The 14,570-nt window shown below is 47.0% G+C and overlaps 1 protein-coding gene across 25 annotated transcripts in view; it reads left to right on the plus strand.

The window, feature by feature from the left end:
• The window catches only part of B3GNT2 (UDP-GlcNAc:betaGal beta-1,3-N-acetylglucosaminyltransferase 2), a 320,804-nt gene that overhangs the window by 101,698 nt on the left and 204,536 nt on the right, over positions 1-14,570 (plus strand). For 19 of the 25 annotated variants that reach the window (XR_012095308.1, XR_012095304.1, XR_012095303.1 and 16 more), the window contains exon 1: positions 7,914-8,210. The exons of the other annotated variants lie outside the window; for them this stretch is intronic. The gene's annotated coding sequence lies outside the window, so the exon portion shown is untranslated. Of the gene's footprint in view, positions 1-7,913; positions 8,211-14,570 lie in introns of those variants that run through there. 25 annotated transcript variants of the gene reach the window in all.

The raw sequence follows: 14,570 nt of genomic DNA on the forward strand, positions 1-14,570 counted from the left end.
ACTCTTGATTTATAGTTGATTGATCAGAAGTACTGGGGACAACTTGCGACTTTTGACTGGCATCCAAAGTGGGGGCAGTCTCATGGGACTGAACCCTAAACCTATGGTGTCTGCACTTACTCCAGGTCCAATCCAACATAGGAATTAATCCTACATATTAATCAGGATGGAATGGAATTATAGGATGCAATTCCTACGGCGAGTTGGAGACCTTCTTGGAGTCCTCTTCTGCATCTAAGAGCTTTGTTAGGAGATGCTTAGTTAACACTGACTGATGGCTGCTTCTTTAAGGTGCTCTCTTCCTAAGAAATTTAACCCAGTACAAGTTTAGAGGGAGAAACTTCTTGGTTTAGTTCAAACACCCTGTTACAGGTTGGGCTGACTTTGGTTGTTAAATATCAACTGTTGTGAATGAACACTGAGAGACAACAGGTGACTTGTGATGGAAGGAGACTCTTTCAGAGAAGCCAGCCAAGGTCAGGCTGCTGTAGGCAGCGTTTGTCTAATAAGTCACAACTGTGTGGCAGAGGCTCCTGTGACCCCAGTTGTGCTGGAGGCAAGAGCTAAGCATTAGTATGCCCAAATGGGATTTCAGGTATCCTCTTTGTGTGGAAACCCACTAGGACTCCTTGAAGAAATGAAGGTAATTTTAAGGACTGACTACAGGATTCTGAGAGAGCAGGTTTACATGTCTAGGGGGAAAAAAATAAAGACGAAGGTGACTTTAACCCCTGAAGAATATGCTTGGATGGGCAAAAAAAATCACTCCATGGTAGAAGGCTGTGGTTTGAGATTCACTGGGGGGAGTCTCTTGCACATATCCCTGGGTGGTTGATGGTGGTTGATGGTTGATGACTTCTGACCCAGCCCTGGTGGAGGAATCTAGGAGGCCCTAAGAAAATGAAAAGAGTAGGAGTGGTCCTTTTGGAGCCTTATAAACAAGCCATGAAACCTGATCAGGAGAGATCTCTCTTCCATCTCAAAGGGTTAGAAACTGGGCAGGCTGTGCTCTACCACATCCCAAGAAGCCCATACACATAATGGACACCAAAGAGAAATCTTTCCAGCAAATGGCAGCCAAGTGTTGCATCCTAAAATCAGAATATCATGATAGTTTTCTGATAGAGGAAGTCCAACATCTTAAGGAAGGGCACTCTTTGGTCTAACTGGCACAGGGGCAATGGGGTAGTGTCAGCCCCAACATGGGGTAGTGGCAGCCATGGTCAGAGTGATGTCCTCACTGGGGAGTGACAGTGACTACACTGTATTGCTAGTGGCCAACACTAGCAGTGATGTATGGAGTTGGCAACATCACTGCTGGCCTTGATGATGGCCAGGCTGGTGCTCATGCAAAACCTGCTGCTGGTCCCACTGAAGCACAGTGGAAAATAGCCCAGAGAGAAGTCCAGGAAGGCTTTGTCAGTAGAGGCAGTGTTGATGCGATACTCGGGCCCTGCCAGGAGGAGGAGGAGGGGACCATGGGGAAGGGACCTGGGGTAAAAAATATTTCTATTCACACTGCAGTTGTGACTCAGTCCCTTAGGATGCTGTGACCGGGAAACACACATTACATTGTGTATACACACACATTACACCGTAACTTTCACTTCCTGGGTTCAAGTGATTCTCTTGCCTCAGCCTCCTGAGTAGCTGGGGTTACAGGTGTACGCCACAACACCTGGCTGAATTTTTTTGTATTATTTTTAGTAGAGATGGGGTTTTGCCTGGTTGGCCAGGCTGGTCTCGAACTCCTGACCTCAAGTGATCCCCCTGCCTCTGCCTCCCCAAGTGCTGGGATTACAGAGGTGAGCCACTGCGCCCGGCCCTGTATGATTTTTCGTGTGCAACTCACATCCAAAATTACTGCTTGGCTTCGTTGGTGCAGAACCACCCTTCTCCGCCAGGGCCTCTCACTGGGTCTCGGTGGTAGACACTCAGGAGGATGCCTGCCTCACTCTCTGAAGTGAATTATTTTGGGTATGTCCTTGATCCTAAATAAGGTCAGACAATCCCAATATACTCTAAACATTTGTTCAAATCTATTCAACTATTTTCATGTAGTATAATAAAATTTTAATAATATCTCTTGGTTTAATTCATGAACATTTTACATGTGGTGAAATTGAGCCCAAGCTCTACCAACTCTGTCTTCGTTTTTTCTTTCAATTTTTAATTTTGGGGGTACATAGTAGGTATACATCCCTCATCATTGTGAAATTAAAACGTGTCTTTAGCCTGAGCACAGTGGCTCACACTTGTAATCCCAGCACTTTGAGAGGGTGAGGTGAGAGGATTGCTTGAGCCCAGGAGTGTGAGGCCAGCCTGGGCAATATAGATAAACCTTGCCCCTACAAAAAAAAAAGTTAAAAATTAAAAAACAAATATGTCGCCAGGCATGGTGGCTCACGCCTGTAATCCCAGCACTTTGGGAGGCCGAGGTGGGCAGATTATGAGGTCAGGAGATCGAGACTACGGTGAAACCCCGTCTCTACTAAAAATACAAAAAATTAGCTGGGTGTGGTGGCAGGTGCCTGTAGTCCCAGCTACTCAGGAGGCTGAGGCAGGAGAATGGCGTGAACCCAGGAGGTGGAGCTTGCAGTGAGCTGAGATCGCGCCACTGCACTCCAGCCTGGGCGACAGAGTGAGACTCTGTCTCAAAAAACAAAACAAAACAAAAAAACCAAATATGTCTCTTAGTGATTTTTCTTTTCTTAATTACATATTCACTGTAACAAAAAAGTTTGAAGATAGAGGTAGGCAAAAAGAAGAAAATAAAAAACACCCCAGTCCCATTCTCAGAGTTAGCTATCACTTACCACTTGATGTATTTCCTTCCAGTCTTTTTCTGTGTATGTACATGTGAATGTTTGTGTGTAAAAAAACCCGCACATACCTATAAAACATAAATAAGATGTCCAGCTACCTCAATGACTGCATTATTCATTTCTAATACATATACTTTGTCATGTAGTTGCCTATTTTTATTTAATAACCATCTGTTCTTATTTGTGATGTATATTCTTTCATTTAGTTCCCTGAAGTTTTATGTATACATTTTAAAACCCCCTTCAAGATTGTCTATTATCTCAGTTCCTTAAGTATCAATTTTTTTGTTTGGGGGGGGTCTGAAAACTGCCTTTAGTGTTGTTGATCTTCCTTATAGAGTGTGTAATTCTTGTCTATGAGCTTGTCTTTCATGGGAGCCATCTTTCTTGGGACTTCTCCACTGTGTGGTCTGGGTTGTTGAGGAAGGATTTCAGTGAGGAGGTTTCTGTTTCCTGTGGAATAGAGCACTGACTTCAAACCAAGTCTACGGCTAGTGGACCAGGACTGTTGACTGTTTCCACTGATAGCTGGGCAGATGGCTTGTGTTCAGCTACAACCTTGGGCAGCCCACTTCCTGGAGGGGCGGCATGGTCCTGCCTCCTAGACTCATGGCTTCCTGCTGTATGTGGGGCTCGTGACTTATTGAAATCACAACCACAGCTCATCCAGTCTGAGTCCCCTGTGGGCTTTAGCTCCCATTTACAGGCATGCTTTATTTTATTATACTTTGCTTTATTACACTTTGCAGATATTGCATTTTTTACAAATTGAAGGTTTGTGGCAACCCTGCGTGAAGCAAGTCTGTCGGTGCCATTTTTCCAACAGCACATGCTTATTTTATTAGCATTTTTTTTAGCAGTATTATCTTTTAATTAGGGTATGTACATTGTTTAGACATATGCTATTTCACACTTAATAAACCACAATATAGGGTAAACATACTTTTATATACACTGGGAAACCAAAAAATTTGTGTGACTTGCTTTATCATAATATTTACTTCGTGGTGGTCTGGAACTAAACTGGCACTACGTCTGAGGGATGCCTGTATGACTTTGTTCCTACTCTGTCCCTGGAGATTTCTCTTTCTTGCTTGGAGCTTGGACATATCAATCTAAAATATATTTTTATATTTTATTAAGTTTTTCTATGCATTTGCAGTAGGAGATGACAGCAGTACGGGGAGTTCACCCTGTGCTCAACATGTTGACCTGAAATTCAGTACCAATTATCCTTATGTTGATTTGTGTTTGTCCTCCGAACATCCACCATCTTCTTAACTACTTTAATTGCTTTGTCATTTTCTTCCATGTTCACTAGAATTATCTCAAGATTTTCCTGAGCTGGGAAAATTTCAAGCTTCCTTGATGTTTCAAACTTATCTAATAGCTCTACAAAGCTCTTGTTTTCATCCTGGAGTTTTTTCCTTAGCTCTGAATTTCCTTTGCATTTCGCTTAGTGGACTTACCAAGTCACCTTTGGGTTCTTGTTTTACTAAATTTCAAAAGCATATTAAATATTTTAAAATGAATTATATACCAAGTTAATACAAATTATTAATTGTTAAATTAATATAATTAACTATTTAATATGATTGATTAATTATTAAATATTCTTATTGGCTCTACAATGTGAAGCATTCTCAGGAGTTTTCTTCTGTACTTGGGAGAGTGGTTTCTTCCAATCTAGATATCTGGATATGTTTATCTTTTTCATGTTGTGTTTATTGCTTTTTTTGTTTGTTTGTTTTTGAGACAGAGTCTCACTCTGTCACCCAGGCTGGAGCTCAGGAGTGCAATTATGGCTCATTGCAGCCTCCAGCTCCCGTGCTCAATTGATTCTCCTGCCTTATCCTCCAGAGTAGCTGGGACTACAGGCATGTGCCGCTACACCCTGGTCATTTTTTCTATTTTTTGTAGAGACAGGATCTCACTATGTTGCCCAGCCCAGCCTGATCTCAAACTACTGAGCTCAAGTGATCCTCCCGCCTTACCCTCCCAAAGTGCTGGGATTACAGGCATGAGCCACTGTACTCAGCCTGTTTCTTGCTTACTTTCCTTATTTTCTTTCTCCTACTCTGCCTTCTCCTTCTTGGTGTTCTTCTTTTTAAAATCTAGCATGTTGGCTTAGCCTCCATGCCATCTCTTTTAATTTTGCACAGGTAAGTCTGGTCAGACCGTCTAATGCTGTGAGAGTGTGAGGATGAATTCTTTTTGACACCTTTTCTAGCTACCTGTCATTCCCTCAATACTAGAGTTTGGGGGCTGGGTGGTACTTCCTTCCTGCTTCCTGAGCTCTGAGAGTCACATGGACAGGCGAAGGACAGAGCTAGGCCTGGCTCCCTCCTGATGTGGGCTAGCATCCCACACCTGGGTCCGCTCCACTCAGTAGGCACATGTCCCCTCCTGGGACTTCAGCTCATCCCCTTGGACAGCACAGAGTCCTGACCAGCAGCAAGTCCAGCCACTCCTCCAGTCACTGCTGGCTTCTGTGATGGTGCTCAGGGGCTCCTTCTCTCTGGGGTTTCTCCTGGACTCCCCAGGCTGCCAATTTAGCCTCTTGGCCCTCTTTGTGCCAAGCTGAGAGGTGCTGGTGACCCTTCTTGGGATCCTGTTCTCTTACCTTCCCTCATTTGGCTTCAGCTGTGTGTGTGGGAGAGAGACAGCTAACATTTCATTCTGAGACCCTCTATTTCTTCCCTCTTGACACCTTCTCAGTCTTGTGTCATAAGGTTGTACTATTTTCCATGTGTGGTTGCCTCTGGTTAGCTTTGGACTTTTTTTGTTTTTGTTTTGTTTTGTTTTTGAGATGGAGTTTCACTCTTGTCAACCAGGCTGGAGTGCAATGGCAAGATCTCGGCTCACTGCAGCCTCTGCCTCCCAGGTTCAAGCAATTCTCCTGCCTCAGCCTCCCAAGTAGCTGGGACTACAGGCGCCCATCACCACGCCTGGCTAATTTTTCTATTTTTAGTAGAGCCTATCGACCAGGCTGGCCTCAAACTCCTGACTTCAGATGATCCGCCCGCCTCAGCCTCCTAAAGTGCTGGGATTACAGGGATGAGCCACTGCACCTGGCCAGCTTTTGACTTTTTTCAAAAAAATTATTCTTTGATCACCTTGTGATGTGCCAGGTAGAAGGAGGTGTGTTTCTGGCCTCACTTGTGCCACCTTTACCCAAAGTCCAGGCACATGTGCTGTTGAGGCTCCACACAAGACCCCAGGAACTCCTGGGTCTTTGCTACCGCCAGAGAGTCGCACCTGCTTCTCAGACAGAAGACCCCCCTCTCATGGTTTCTCTCTCTCAGGCCTCCAAACCCCTGGTTTCTTCATCTTTGAAATGAGTGTTTCATATGCAATTAACCGATGTTGAAACTTTATCAACTCTAAAGTGAAATTATATGTCCTTCTTACACCTAATTCTATCTAACCATAGAGTTCCCCTCCTGAATATTTCTGGAAGTTTCCCAGGGAGAGCTTTGCACAGCTCCAGAAAGTATCTCTCACTCTCACTCCACCGTTTTCTTCTTGCTGCCATGATTCTGCCTCTGTAGCTTATGGGACTGGCGACTTAGTGACTCTGCCAGGCCTTGGGAAGGAGACATTGTCCTCCCCAACCCCCTGCAGCTCATCTGACCACAGGTTCCACTGAGTGGAGGAATAAAGAAAGCAGCGTTAGAAATTTCCATCTTGCCGGGCACGGTGGCTCACGCCTGTAATCCCAGCACTTTGGGAGGCTGAGGCAGATGGATCATGAGGTCAGGTGTTCAAGACCAGCCTGGCCAACATAGTGAAACCCTATCTCTACTAAAAATAAAAATAATTAGCTGATCATGGTGGCAGGCACCTGTAATCCCAGCTATTTGGGAGGCTGAGGCAGGAGAATCACTTGAACCTGGGAGGTGGAGGTTGCAGTGAACCGAGATTGCACCACTTCGCTCCAGCCCGGGGAACAGTGTGAGACTCTGTCTTAAAAAAAAAAAAAAAGAAATTTCCATCTGCCTCCAGAGGAGAAGTATCTTGTACCCAAAGGCCTCCATTTGGTAGGGGCCACTTTAGCCCCCACCAACAGCAATATACAGGTCCCCTTTCTCCACAGAGAGAGGAAGAAATCTCTCCCTTTCCAGCCCACAACACTCTTCCTTGCCTGCCTTGGGACAACAGACTGTGAGGGCACCCCTTTCTGTTAGGGCCAATCTCCCTCCTCCCTCCACACCTGAAGGTGTGGTCTGACCCATTCCCCTCCAAGAAAATAAACCACCATCTTAGTGTCCAGTCTGAGTGTTTTGTTGTCAGAGTCTCAGGCCTGTCTAGGCAGCGCTGTTCCCTCCCAGGGCATCATGGTAGCCTTTCCTCCAGCCTGAGGTGAGGAGAGGATCAAGTTTTCCGACCTCTGGTAACCCCATCTCCCAGGAACAGATGTTGGACAACAAAGCACTCATGTCACCCAGGAGCCAAAGGGCAACCTCAACCAAGATTTTAAAAAATGGACACCTTAGAACATGTGTTTGATTTGTTTGGGGGCAGTTCTACCCATAAACACAATTAATGTTTCCTAACAGGACTCATAATGACTTTGCTCAGAATCACCCCACCTGGGCTTCCTCCAGAACAGCGGAGGCTTCTTGCCTCACAACAGGTGGCCTGCGAGTGCTGCCCAATGTGGTTACAATGTGAGCACACTGGCGGCTGACTCACAGGAAAGGGTTCCCGAGGCTGTGCCTGAGATAAGGCTGGCTTCTGGAGGCCTCTTTGCAGAGGAACAAATCCCACCCCAACTCCCTGATTGGATAATAAGACTCAGAAACTCCAGTTCTCCCCTTCCTATGTGGCTTTGCAGGTTCTGTGTCTGACTGGAGTGCCACTTCTCTCATGTACCTGTGGTCTATGCTACAGAACATCCTAGCCACACAGGAAAGGCGGGAGCAGTGGGTGGCTTGAGGCCAACTGAGCTTTCAATCCAGTTCCTCTCCCCTGCCACCTGCCTTACCTGGTGCTACCTCTGCAAACACCACCTGCTGGGACAGCGTGGGTGGGAGGGGCTGGTGAGGAGCATTATTTCCCGTTACTGCCTTGGGGATGCTGCTGAGGGCATTGCTCACTCCTTTGATCTGGGCAGAGAAGGAAGCCACCTGTCCTAGCCAAGGTTTTAGCGCAGTGACCAGATGAGAGGCTTCAGGTCACCTTGGGGCCCTGAGTCTGGAATCCAGAGCCACAGAGAATGAGGCTCTGTGTGGAATCCTTGGTAGAGACAGGATTGGAAACCTCTTGCAGCCAGAAAAATCACCATCGCAGAGGGAGACTAGAAACCATCTCTGGGCCTGAACCTATCCTTGCTCCCGCCTTTCTTGTGCGGTTAGGTGGTTCTGTGACACTGACCTCAGGCAGGTAAGAAAAGTGGTGGTGCAGTCAGACAATTCACAGAGGCCAGACGGGATGGGGAGAACTGGAGTTTCTGAGTCTTATTATCCAACTAGCCAGGCAGTGGGGGTGGGCTTCGCTCTTCTCTGCAGAGAGGCCTCCAGAAGCAACCTTATCTCAGGCACAGCTTATGAAGCTCTTTCCTGTGAGCCAGCCACCAGTGTGCTCAAATCTTAACAAACATCATGACCTTTACTTAATAAAGGCCTGGGGGAAAGCCAGGGCAAGCGTTCCCACTTTAAAGTGCTTCATAAACGACGTGGTATCTGCAGTCACAGGATGACATGATTAGCCCGCTGTCACCTGAGTCAGTTTTTCCAGATGTGGTGAGGGGCAAGGCAGCCAACTGGTGTAATGGAAAAAGCTCTGGATTCGAGTCTCGGTCAGATGTTGGCTACCCACTCAAACTGCTGCCGTGGCAGCCCTGCCTACTTGCACCGCCGTTTCACATCTCTGATGTGGGAGATGAAGAGGGGAATGATCCATGCCTGGTATTTTGCAAACAGAATGCATGCATTCATAGATATGAGAGCACTGAAAAAACCCAAGCAGTTGATTTGGCAGCCAGACTGTGTAGGGAGATGTCACTAGACTTGGTGCTCACTCTGGTTGGATCCAAGCTAATTCCTTTTTTTTTTTTTTTTTTTTTTTTTTTTTTGAGACAGAGTCTCCCTCTGTCACCCAGGCTGGAGTACAGTGGTGTGATTTTGGCTCACTGCAACCTCCACCTCCCGGGTTCAAGCGATTCTCCTGCCTCAGCCTCCCAAGTAGCTGGGACTACAGGCGTAAGCCCCCAGACTGGCTAGTTGTTTTTTTTGTTTGTTTGTTTTGTTTTGTTTTTTGTATTTTCAGTAGAGACGGCATTCACCATGTTGACCAGGCTGGTCTCGGATTCCTGACCTCATGTGATCCGCCCACTTCAGCCTCCCAAAATGCTGGGATTATAGGCGTGAGACACCATGCCTAGATGGATCCATACTAATTCTTAGTCATATAAATCTAAGCAAGTGATTTAGTGTCTTCGGATCTCAGTTTTCTCCACTGTCAAATGGAATGGGTATAATCACCCTGCACCTGGCTCTCCTGAGGGGTAGATTAAATGAGATGGGGATGCATGGGAAGTGCTGTGGGGTCGGTGTACTCAGATGTTACTTGATGCTGTCTAAGGGTAAGCCTTCTTATTTGGGCTACTAGGGCAGAGCACATCTGGGCCTCCATTCTCTTTCAAGAGAAGAGAGCATGGCCGGGCGCGGTGGCTCAAGCCTGTAATCCCAGCACTTTGAGAGGCCAAGGCGGGCGGATCACCTGAGGTCAAGAGCTCGAGACCAGCCTGGCCAACGTGGTGAAACCCCATCTCTACTAAAAATACAAAAATTAGCCGGGCATGGTGGCAGGCGCCTGTAATCCCAGCTACTCAGGAGGCTAAGGCAGGAGAATCGCTTGAACCCAGGAGGCGGAGGTTGCTGTGAGCCAAGATCGTGCCATTGCACTCCAGCCTGGGGGACCAGAGTGAGACTCTGTCTCAAAAAAAAAAAAAGAGAAGAGAGCAGCTGCCAGTTGCCCTGGTAACCCAGACCAGCAGCAGGCTTCCTGCAGGGACTTTCCTGCCCCGGCACAGTTGTCAGTTTCTCTTCTCAACCTTAGCTGAGGCCGAAAGTGTGGTGGAGACACACAGGTTTCTCAAGCAGAGCCCTCCGCAGAGCACACCGTGCCCACTGGCATTACTTGCCACATCTCCTTGCTTTGTGGAAGAGAATTTGGTTACACATCTTACTGTTTTTTCTGCTTTCTTTCTGTGACTCATCATGTTTGTGAGTATTTCAGGTAAACACTTGTAGGGGCAGCCTTCTTGGCTCAGTTTTTGTTCTCTGTAGTCTCTGTGCCAGGCTGGTGACCCTCCTCTCTGTGTCCAGCCCCCCTCCCCTGGGAACAGGTCAGGGGTCTGAGATCACCAGCTGCCTGGGCTGTCTTCAGCCAGGACCTGAGGGGTTTGTCTCTGTAGCAGTGGAGTTCATTCACTGCTATCCTTTATGAGAGTGGAAGCTGCCCGTTTCTCCCCTACCCTTCCTGACAGGAAACTAGCACTGGCTGAAATTTCTCCAGGGCTGACCCGCTTCTCGGTGTCCTGGTCCCATGTTCAATATAAAAGTCCTATGAATCACCACAGTCTTCAGGAGTAACACTTCCTATTCCCGGAAAGTCAGGACCAGTCTGGAAGGACTTCGTACCTTCCTGGGATTTGCTATTTTGACCATCCCCTATCTGTTTTCCTGTAATTATCTGCTGTGAAACTTACAAAACTAAAATGCCACGAGTGCTTATCTACGGGGCAACCAAAAAAGAGAAGGCCTTGAACCTGAGTCCCTCTGTACGTGTGGGTTTCTATGGGGGTGGGTAGGCACTGCCTGACAAGGGGGCAAGAAAGCCAAGAGCTGACAGGGAACCAGGGAGGGGCCGAGGAGCCTGCCCAGTGAGGAGGCCTGTGGGCGAGTCCCTGATTTGTGCCAGCCAGGAAGTTGTAGAAGTTAGGGAGCAGTTGCCATGCTTATGTTATTCTTATAGGAGTGGTCCCTAAGATTAGTTGGAAAGGCCCTTTATCAAGGATCGGAGAGCTATCCAAACTTTTGGTCCACAGGAATAATAAAAGTGTAAAAGCATGTAACATCCCTGGTAGCTGTCCTTTATTGATGTTTTCTCTGTGCCCTGCCTTATCTCAGACTCATGTTAAACCTGGGAGATGGTAGTTTTATCATCCCCATTTTACAGAAAAGGAAAACCAAAGGGCAACCATGTGGGCTAGGAATGTTGCATCCAAGTGGCTTTTATGGAAGTATGCTAGATGCCAGGCGCCCTGCTAGATGCTTTCCCAAGTACCATCTTGAATATTCAGCAGAGCTCTGTGGGGTAGGCTCTATTATCCCTGCTTTATAGATAAGGCCCATAAGGTTCACAGAAGGTGACGTGCCCAGGGTGTGAGTGCAAGTCTGTCTGTCAACCCCGCTGCAGCTTTCTGCAGCACAGAAACTGGTCCAGCTCTTCAACTGATTAGAAGGCTGTTTAGGAATCAGCCACGGGTCCCTGTCACATCCCAGACCATCACAGATCTCCGTGCTGCTGGAGGATGGCCACCTGCTCTTGTCTGGCTCTCCCACCATCTAATTCCTAAGCAGGCCTGAGAGAGAGGAAGGAAAAGGGAACACGTGGCCCAATCAGGAGCTTGGACCCAGGTCATCTGTACCTACCATGTTTACTTGCACAGTCTCCTCACCCTCTGCACTTATTCTGAGGGTGCATGAGCTTGGCCATTATAAACCAAAGAGATAAACTTATTTATTAGCTTCTGTGGGTCCTGCTCTGTGCCTTTCCTGCTCACAAAGTCTCTGTGAGGCAGAGAGCAATCCCCGTTCCACAGAAGCAGGAACGAGATAGAGGGGTCATGAATGCATCCAGCCACACAGCTAGTGGTAGTCAAGCCAGGATTCAACTCAAGGCTCCTGGCCTCCACAGCTCATGGGATTTCCTTCAAATCAGAGTGATAGTTTAGCACTATCCTCTCTTGGTCCCTCACGAGTGAGTTCTCATGTCTGGTTGTTTAAAAGTGTGTGGTACTGCCCGCTTCGCTCTCTCTCGGTCCTGCTCCTGCCATGTAAGACACCTGCTTCTGCTTTGCCTTCCGCTGTCAGTAAAAGCTCCCTGAGGCCTCCCAGAAGCAGACACTGCCATGCTTCTTCCTGCAGAGCCTGTGGAACTGTGAGCCAATTAAACCCCTTTTCTCTATAAATTACCCGATCTCAGGTATTTCTTTATAGCAATGTGAGAGTGGACAAATACACTTGTTTTTGATGACCTTGACAGTTTTGAGGAGTACTAGTCATGCATTTTGTAGACAACCCCTCAATTGGGATTTGTCCATTGTTTTTTCATGATAAGACTGGGGTTTTGGGTCATGGAGAGGAAGGTCACATCATGTCATTTCAACACATCATGTCAAGGTTACATACTAGCAATATGTCACTGTTGACATTGACCTTGATCATCTGGTTGAGGTAGTGTGTCAGTTTCCCCACTGTAAAGTTACTTTTCCCCCTTTCCGTACTGCATTCTTTGGAAGGAAGAGAACTATGTGCAGCCCACACTTAAGGAGTAGAGAGTTATGCAGTCTTCCTTGAAGGCTGGGTGTTTTGTTTTGTTTTTTTTTTTAGATGCAGTCTTGCTCTGTGACCTAGGCTGGAGTGCAGTGGTGTGATCTCAGCTCACTGCAACCTCTGCCTCCCAGGTTCAAGTAATTCTCCTGCCTCAGCCTCCCGAGTAGCTGGGATTACAGGCACCCGCCACCACGCCTGGCTAATTTTTTGTATTTTTAGTAGAGATGGAGTTTCACCATGTTGGCCAGACTGGTCTCGAACTCCTGATCTCAAGTGATCCACCCACCTTGGCCTCCCCAAAGTGCTGGGATTAGAAGCATGAGCCACTGTGCCCGGCCAAGGTTCATTCTTACACTTAATAAAAATATACATATCAGACAGTCTGCTTGATGATTTATATTTTTTGTAGCTAAGGTCTTGTCAGATCTGAGTAGAGCATCATGTTTTTTAATAATAACAAGAGCTAGCTAGCTTTTATTAAAGGGCTTACTCTGTCCAGTGCTGTTCTAAGCAGGTCACATACTGTATTAATTTACTTAATCCTCACAACTACCCTCTGAGGTGGCAACTATTATTATCCCCATTTTGCAGATGAGGAAACAGAGCCCCAGGGAGGTCAGATAACATGCCCATATAGCTAGAGAGTGGCAGAGCTGGGGGGAACCCTGGCGGTCTGGCTCTAGAGCCCATTTTATAGCAGCCACCTCTGCCCACCCTGGCCTGGCTAGGACTCAAGGCCAGAAACACACCATTCTCTGATCTCCTGCAGGGAAACAGAGCTGCCATTATCCCAGGAGGCAAGGCTGTCCCAAGAGCATAGACCAGTGGTAGGATTGGCTGCCAGCTTCTAGGTGTTGCCTCAAGGCTCCTTGCTGCTTCTATTATTATTCTAATAGTTCTGAGCTAGGCATGAGGTAATCTGAGCTTTTAGACCTTGGCCATTTCGCTGAGGTTTGTTGTTAGGCTTCAGTTTTGTCATCTAAAACAGCACTGTCCTTCTAGAGTTGCTGTGAGGACAGGAGAGGAGTCTGCCAAACACTTAGCAGGGGACTGGAGGGCAGAAAGCATTCAGTGATGGGGAGAAGAGGGAAGCTCACAGAGCCTCGGTCCACGTGGCTCAGCTCTGTGCTGGAGCTGCGATGCGGTCAAAAGACCATGAAACAAAACGTGATTTCAAAATAACTCAAGTCTTTCACGTGCGTTTCTCACACACCAGTAAGTGAACATAGCCCTTCGGAAGACTGCACTTGATTCTCACGGTGGCCATGTGAGAGTCACAGTTCTTCTTGCACGTCCCCCTCCGTCTTCTCCCACACATGGCTCTCACTTGCTGCAGGGGCTCCCGGTCTGGCTCTCAGTTTCCATTTCCTCTGATTTTTATCTCACAGATGGCTGGCAGGGCGGGGATCCTTCCTTGGAGGGTGGGCTCCAGGAGGAACTGAGGAGAGGGTAACCAGGACCCTCATTAGGGACCACGAGAGTGGGAAAGGTTGGGAATTCGCCAGTCATTTTTATCCCATCACGTGAATCATTCTTTCTGGCAGAGGAGAAGGTGCCGGTGTTAGTACCACCAACTGTGGCTTAAAATGACAGAAATCTATTCTCTTACAATTCTGGAGGTTAGAAGTCAGAAATCAAGGTGGTGGCAGGGCCACACTCTCTCTAGAACCTCCAGGAGAGGGTCTTTCTGAAAAGAGAAAAACTTCAGCTGAATTACATTTAAAGGAGTTTAATTGAGTTTGATTAAATGAACAATTTGTGAATCATGCAGCCCCCAAATCACAGCAGATTCACGGAGACCCCAGTGCAGCCACATGGTGGAAGATTTATAGACAAAGGGAAATGATGTACAGAAATTGGAAGTGAGGCACAGAATGGCCGGATTGGTTATAGCTCAGTGTTTGTCTTATTTGAACGTAGTTTGAACACTAAGCAAAGTATGAATGGTTGAAGTATAGCCTGTGGGATTGGCCAAGACTTAGTTATTGTTACAGGCGCATACTCCTTCAATTTTGTCTGACTATTAAGCTAGGTTACAGTTCATCCACAAGGACTCAAATATAGAAGTATAGAGTCCTTCTTAGGACATAGTTTGCTTTAACACTTCCTTGCCTCTTCTCAGCTTCTTATCATTTCTGGCATTCCTTGGTGTTTCCTGCCTTGTAGACCCATCATATTCATC

This window comes from Chlorocebus sabaeus, chromosome 14 (genome assembly GCF_047675955.1).
Source record: "Chlorocebus sabaeus isolate Y175 chromosome 14, mChlSab1.0.hap1, whole genome shotgun sequence".
NCBI classification, from domain to species: domain Eukaryota; kingdom Metazoa; phylum Chordata; class Mammalia; order Primates; family Cercopithecidae; genus Chlorocebus; species Chlorocebus sabaeus.